The sequence below is a fragment of the Bufo bufo genome, chromosome 10 (assembly GCF_905171765.1).
Source record: "Bufo bufo chromosome 10, aBufBuf1.1, whole genome shotgun sequence".
Lineage (NCBI taxonomy): Eukaryota > Metazoa > Chordata > Amphibia > Anura > Bufonidae > Bufo > Bufo bufo.
In genome coordinates this window covers 2,009,291-2,017,029 of record NC_053398.1, presented here as the reverse complement: position 1 = coordinate 2,017,029, position 7,739 = coordinate 2,009,291, and positions in this window count along the sequence as shown.

Below are 7,739 nucleotides of genomic sequence, written 5' to 3'. Positions count from 1 at the left end.
GGCATCTCTATTGTGACAGGGGGCACTAAAAGAGGCATCTCTATTGTAAGGGGGGCACTAAGGGGGCATCTATTGTGAGGGGGGCACTAAGGGGGCATCTCTATTGTAAGGGGGGGGGCACTAAGGGGGCATCTCTATTGTAAGGGGGGGGCACTAAGGGGGCATCTCTATTGTAAGGGGGGGCACTAAAAGGGGCATCTCTGTTGTGAGGGGGGGCACTAAGGGGGCATTTCTATTGTAAGGGGGGCGCACTAAAAGGGGCATCTCTGTTGTGAGGGGGGCACTAAGGGAGCATCTCTATTGTAAGGGGGGCACTAAGGGGGCATCTCTATTGTGAGGGGGGGCACTAAAAGGGGCATCTCTATTGTAAGGGGGGGCACTAAGGGGGCATCTCTATTGTAAGGGGGGGCACTAAGGGGGCATCTCTATTGTGAGGGGGGGCACTAAAAGGGGCATCATTCTGTGAGGGGGACACCAAGGGGAAATTACTACTGTGTGGGAGTCACTAAGGGCGTATAATTGATCTGTGGGGGCTCAAAAGACGACATTACTGTGTTACACAAAGGGCGCTATTACTGTGTGAGGGTGCAAATACGAATAAGCGGGATTGGGTGGGGTTAGAGGCGTGACTTAATGTTTAAATAAACCTTGCACACTGCTTCCCCTCATTGCTTTCTGTGGATGTTGGGTCTGGACTCCGTGGATAGGGTTATTACAGCGCTCAATGTGAGCTCCCCCTAGTGGTGGCCGCAGGAAGAAGAATTGTATTATTTCATCAGGTACCAGCCTGGAAGTCAATATCTCACCTCTTACCAACACAAGAAGGAACCTTTGGAAGTGTCAGTAGGTTCCCCGAAAGCTGCAGTGTCTATGACACCGGGCCGACACAAGTCTATACTGTAAATGTTCTGCGTCAGGTGAGCGTAACCTCCGGACATTCCCATTGCGATCCCTCATCCGCCTCCATCAGCTCCTTCGTTTCCCTCCTCCACATAAACCGCCGACAACTTCCACCCAAACAAATCTCATTAGAAGTTTCCTCCCGAAGTGCGGCAGGTTTGCACTTAACACCGCTGCAACTTAATTGAGAAATCAAAATGGAAATTTAATTGACACATTAACTGAATCCTTCTCGTCGTCTTACGGATAATCGCTATGTTTTCCTTTTCGATACAAAGCTGACATTAGCAGCAAAGTGAACCCTTCAGCGTTTTTACTTCTTACAATTTGATTTTTTTTGCCTTTTTGATTATGTATGGCTGCCGGCGAATAAATAAAAAAAAGAAAATTAAAATGGCGTGTACCGGGGCGTGTGCCAGCGCCGGCTCCTGCTGAGTGCAAATCAGCAGTAATTGTGAGGCAGATGTGTTTAGCCTCCCTTGATATATTGTACTTATGCATTTCTAAATGATTCCGTAAATGGCTCCGAGTTCCGGCGCAGCAGCCGCGATCCTTACAGCCGTCAAGTTTCCCGGGGATTTCCTTGTAGTGGCTAAATAAATGATAAAATAATCAGTGATGAGAACGTCCCATTCTTCTTCGTTAGAGATGGAGCTCAGGAGCCGTTCGTGGCATTGAGCCAAACAGAACCAGAAGCAAAGGAAACACAAAACAGACGACGCAGGAGGGAGAACAGCGCCGGTGAAAAAATGGCGCAACGAAAAGGCAGGATGCGACTGGATTTTGCTACACCCACATTTGCATCCAACTATTTACTCATCATAACTAAAACATGAGAGAAATTTCCAAATATTGATAGAAAATCTCCTAGTGTGAATGCAACTCCTATGCAAACATGTGTTTCTATGGTTACGGACTACAAACAAACCCCGTGACACCTTGTAACAGTTTTACAACTCTTATATAGTGTAAGGGGGGTCAGAGGACTTCAGTGACCTGAACCCTCAGCCTGTTGTATAGATAGATACAGTCCGAGCAAGAACAAGTCCATCGAGTAAATGCCTTCCTGAAGTAACAAGCAGGGACCCCACAATCAGAATGTCAAAAATAGCGCCCTTCCAGAGCCGAGAGCTGCAGGAACCTGCAATATCAGCCCCACAGAAAGGAAGAGGAGCCCTCTGACCGTAAAACTCAAGATGTTACTTACAATTCTCATTGAGACCATTAAGAACAAATATACACCTCCCTCTAAACCTCAAATACATTTTTGCATGTTTTTTTTCCTATTTGTCAAAAACATTCCATAATTTCCTCTAAAACAAAAAGAAAAACAATTACAATAAGGAAGATTCAGAAATAAACTAACAACGAAGCATTGGATCTCTCTGCACTAGAAAAATGCCAAGAAAGAAGGAGATAAAAAAAAAGAATATTATCATAAACCAACAGTAATAGCACAATAGAACATCAAAATATATATAGTAAAATACTGCCTCCTATGTACAGAAATATAACTACTATAATACTGCTCCTATGTACAAGAATATAACTACTATAATACTGTCTCCTATGTACAGGAATATAACTACTATAATACTGCTCCTATGTACAAGAATATAACTACTATAATACTGCTCCTATGTACAAGAATATAACTACTATAATACTGCTCCTATGTACAAGAATATAACTACTATAATACTGCTCCTATGTACAAGAATATAACTACTATAATACTGCTTCTATGTACAAGAATATAACTACTATAATACTGCTCCTATGTACAAGAATATAACTACTATAATACTGCTCCTATGTACAAGAATATAACTACTATAATACTGCTCCTATGTACAGGAATATAACTACTATAATACTGCTTCTATGTACAAGAATATAACTACTATAATACTGCTCCTATGTACAAGAATATAACTACTATAATACTGCTCCTATGTACAAGAATATAACTACTATAATACTGCTCCTATGTACAAGAATATAACTACTATAATACTGCTCCTATGTACAGAAATATAACTACTATAACACTGCTCCTATGTACAAGAATATAACTGCTATAATACTGCCTCCTATGTACAAGAATATAACTACTATAATACTGCCTCCTATGTACAAGAATATAACTACTATAATACTGCTCCTATGTGCAAGAATATAACTACTATAATACTGCTCCTATGTACAAGAATATAACTACTGTAATACTGCCTCCTATGTACAAGAATATAACTACTATAATACTGCTCCTATGTACAAGAATATAACTACTATAATACTGCTCCTATGTACAAGAATATAACTACTATAATACTGCCCCCTATGTACAAGAATATAACTACTATAATACTGCTTCTATGTACAAGAATATAACTACTACAATACTGCTCCTATGTACAAGAATATAACTACTATAATACTGCCTCCTATGTACAAGAATATAACTACTATAATACTGCTCCTATGTACAAGAATATAACTACTATAATACTGCTCCTATGTACAGGAATATAACTACTATAATACTGCTCCTATGTACAAGAATATAACTACTATAATACTGTCTCCTATGTACAAGAATATAACTACTATAATACTGCCTCCTATGTACAAGAATATAACTACTATAATACTGCTCCTATGTACAAGAATATAACTACTATAATACTGCTCCTATGTACAGGAATATAACTACTATAATACTGCTCCTATGTACAAGAATATAACTACTATAATACTGCTCCTATGTACAAGAATATAACTACTATAATACTGCTCCTATGTACAAGAATATAACTACTATAATACTGCTCCTATGTACAAGAATATAACTACTATAATACTGCCTCCTATGTACAAGGATATAACTACTATAATACTGCTCCTATGTACAAGAATATAACTACTATAATACTGCCTCCTATGTACAAGAATATAACTACTATAATACTGCCTCCTATGTACAAGAATATAACTACTATAACACTGCCTCCTTTGTACAAGAATATAACTACAATAATACTGCCTCCTATGTACAAGAATATAACTACTATAATACTGCTCCTATGTACAGGAATATAACTACTATAATACTGCCCCTATGTACAAGAATATAACTACTATAATGCTGCTCCTATGTGCAAGAATATAACTACTATAATACTGCCTCCTATGTACAAGAATATAACTACTATAATACTGCTCCTATGTACAAGAATATAACTACTATAATACTGCTCCTATGTACAAGAATATAACTACTATAATACTGCTCCTATGTACAAGAATATAACTACTATAATACTGCTCCTATGTACAAGAATATAACTACTATAATACTGCTCCTATGTACAGGAATATAACTACTATAATACTGCTCCTATGTACAGGAATATAACTACTATAATACTGCTCCTATGTACAAGACTATAACTAATATAATACTGCCTCCTATGTACAAGAATATAACTACTATAATACTGCTCCTATGTACAAGACTATAACTAATATAATACTGCCTCCTATGTACAGGAATATAACTACTATAATACTGCTCCTATGTACAAGACTATAACTAATATAATACTGCTCCTATGTACAAGAATATAACTACTATAATACTGCCTCCTATGTACAAGTATATAACTACTATAATAGTGCTCCTATGTACAAGAATATAACTACTATAATACTGCTCCTATGTACAAGTGACAGGAGCAGGAAGAGCAGCTCTGGAGTATAAACTGCTGGTGTAACAAGAGAAATACTGGAATATATATGCCTGCCCCGAATTATAAGATGGCTCCAGCCCTCACAATGTATTATATGTGAATCCCCCCATTGGAGACCTATGAGGTTGTGGAAATCTATAACTGCATTGGGCGGAGCTTAATTGTCACATGATTCTACATATCTGGCAACTGACACGTGTACGGATTGAGATATAAAGGGGGAGGAGTCAGACACCTATTTGATGCTATTAGAAAATAAGTGTCATGGAGATAATTGGCTGATGTTGCAGTGTGGGGCGGGAGACCCCCATAATGTGCAGGGAGGAGCCCATGAAGACATGTAGAAGAGGAGATTTATTATTTTTAAATAAATGTTTTATTTCTTACAACTTTTGTCACATTTAAAAATGTTTATTATTGGCAGTGAAGAGGTCAACACCGACAAGCGCTGGAGCGGGGCCAGCAATCACCTTCTCAGGAGAAGACATATGCTAAAAATATTTTGTAACGAATGATAAGAGTCGTTCTGCCCGGCGGCTCGTGGCGACTTACTGACACCAGGCTCACAGGAAGCATCAAAGCCAGAATCACCTCCTCGGATTGGAAGGAATTAGTTGAAAACTCCAGTGGTCTCCAATAATCATCTGAAAGACAGGTAAAAAGCGAGGCTACGGGGAAGACCGGACCCTGAGCGCATGGCGCCATCCGAGAAAATTACGATTAGAAAACAATTCCAGTAATAGTGACACGAACATAAAACACTGGAGAATTCTACCAGCAGTGAATGACCCCCATACACCACAAAAATAGGAAATAGATTTCAGATATTAGAAATCAACAAGTCCCCAAAGCATAAAATACAAGGCCTCAAATCTGACTAGTCGGGGGGCGGAATCATTTATTTAATGAATTTCCACATGACTCGGAAATTCCTGATGCAGAGCTCCTAATCCTCTCCATTAACAGTGGATATTAGCAACAGTATTTCCCAACGACCCCTAGGGGGAGCTCACTACATACAGATTATACAGTCACCACTAGAGGGAGCTCACTACATACAGATTTTATTACAAGACCCGGAGGCTCGTATTGCTATTCTCCTTCTTTACTTCTGACCAATAGCAGCAAAGAAAATAGAAAAATATTGAAACATGTCATCAGCCCCTCCCCATAGTCTCTCTATAACAGGCCACACCGCCTGCAAAACCTCCTCTTTCTTTGCTGCTGACCGCAGAGATAAGTAGTGGGATTTGCTGTTTTTGTCATTGTGATTCACATATATATATATACATAGATTTTGTTTGCTTTATCTGTGCCTTGGTTTTTTTCCCCCCTTTTTGGGGCAAGTTGGGGGGGTTTATTGATTTATTTATACTGTCTTTGCTTAGTCTGGGGCTATTTCATAGCTCCTCACCTGCTTTGCGTTCAGAAGGTTCTCTTTACACCCTTTTATGTATCCCGTCTCACCCCCCATTTGCGCTTAGCCCACCTTCCTGGGCCTTCCTTTCTGCTCCCCCTCCCTTATCGGACGGCTCTTTTTCCCGCCGCTTACCTCAGTGCGGCTGCGGCAGCTCTCCCTGCCTTCCTTGCTAGTGTGGCCGAGATCTCGTGAGATCTCGGGCGCTTCCACCTGTGACGTCATCGCTTTTCGGAGCTCCGGCAGCATCGGCCCGTCCTCGGCTCTTTCTATCTCCCCTACAGGTTTTTCCACAGTGCTTTTTCTTCTTTTCTGGCCTGGGGCAAATCCCCTTGCCAGCTTCTCAGCCCCACATTATATATATATCTTAGTTTTTCCACATCAGCAGTGCGGCCAGCTATAATAAATACTTACAACATGCCCAAAAAAGTACTCAGTGGCCAGGGCCCTGCAGAGGAGGATTTTCCTCTTGTGGAATTAACCCCTTCAGGGGAAGATGATCATGCCCCGATCCCTGGTGATCAGGGATCGGATTTTCAGGCGTCCATATCTAACGCCATAGCTGCAGCCATGGGATCTATGACTTCGGTCATATCCCAAACTATTGCCCAGGCCCTTGCTGCCCATCCGGCTACCTCACAAACCCTGCAGCCCGTCATGGTGTCCTCACCCACCGGGCCAGGGATTTCTGCCTCCAGAAAAAGAGATAATAAAGGTGATGATGTTTCCACCAATGTTGGCGCGCTTGGTCCGCGCAAGAGAGCCTGTACGCGTCAGGCAGAAAGCACGTGAAATTGGAAAAGTGCTAGAGCACTGCAAGATTTGGATTCCGACTCTGAAGTCGGATCCGAGGAGGAGGCTATGGATGACGCCTTTGAGGAGGCAGAGGAGGACCCATCAGGGGTCATGGATGATAACCCCCTACCCGGGTGTAGCTCCCTTATGTACGCTGCAGAAGGTATACCTGCATCTTTAACGGACCCCTCTGGGGAACCCTTGTTCGACCCAGACTCGCTCCACCACCCCCGCTCGGCTGAGTGGTTACCGTTGGAGCACGTCTCCAAATATTTGGAGGCCAGAGTGCGCTGTCCTCTTTCCAAAGAGGCTCGCAATAAGCTTAGGGCGGAATGCCCCAGACCTGTCATCCCTAATAGGGTATGCGAGACTCCTACTGTCGATCCCAAAATGACGCAGTTCCTCGCAAAATCCGTCTGGAACCCGCGTAGGGGTCTGGAGTCGGCGTTAAGGTCCTGTCAGGATAAACTCCTGGACATCTTTGGACCATTTGCAAAAATCTTTGACCTAGCGGAGGTAGCTAATGCAGACAATAAACAGGTTGACCCTCTTGAATTGCGTGAATGGGTACAACGTGCCATTTGCATAGCAGGTAACGTAAATACGTCCCTGGCTATAGAAAGGCGAAAAGCCATACTTTTCAAAATAGAGCCCAAGCTATCCAACTTAGCTCTTACGGAGGCCGGTAAGGAGGCCCAGGGCCTATTATTTGGAGAACCTTTTATTAAGGACCTTGGGAGATTTGTGGGGGCTTTCACTGCCCTAGACAAGGCCCAAAGCTCTATGAAAAGAGTTTTTCACGGTAGGGTCTCTACCAGGGCCGGCAGCTTTAGGGGCCGCCTGTCCGGCTGTGCCCAGTTTCAGTCCCGTGGTTC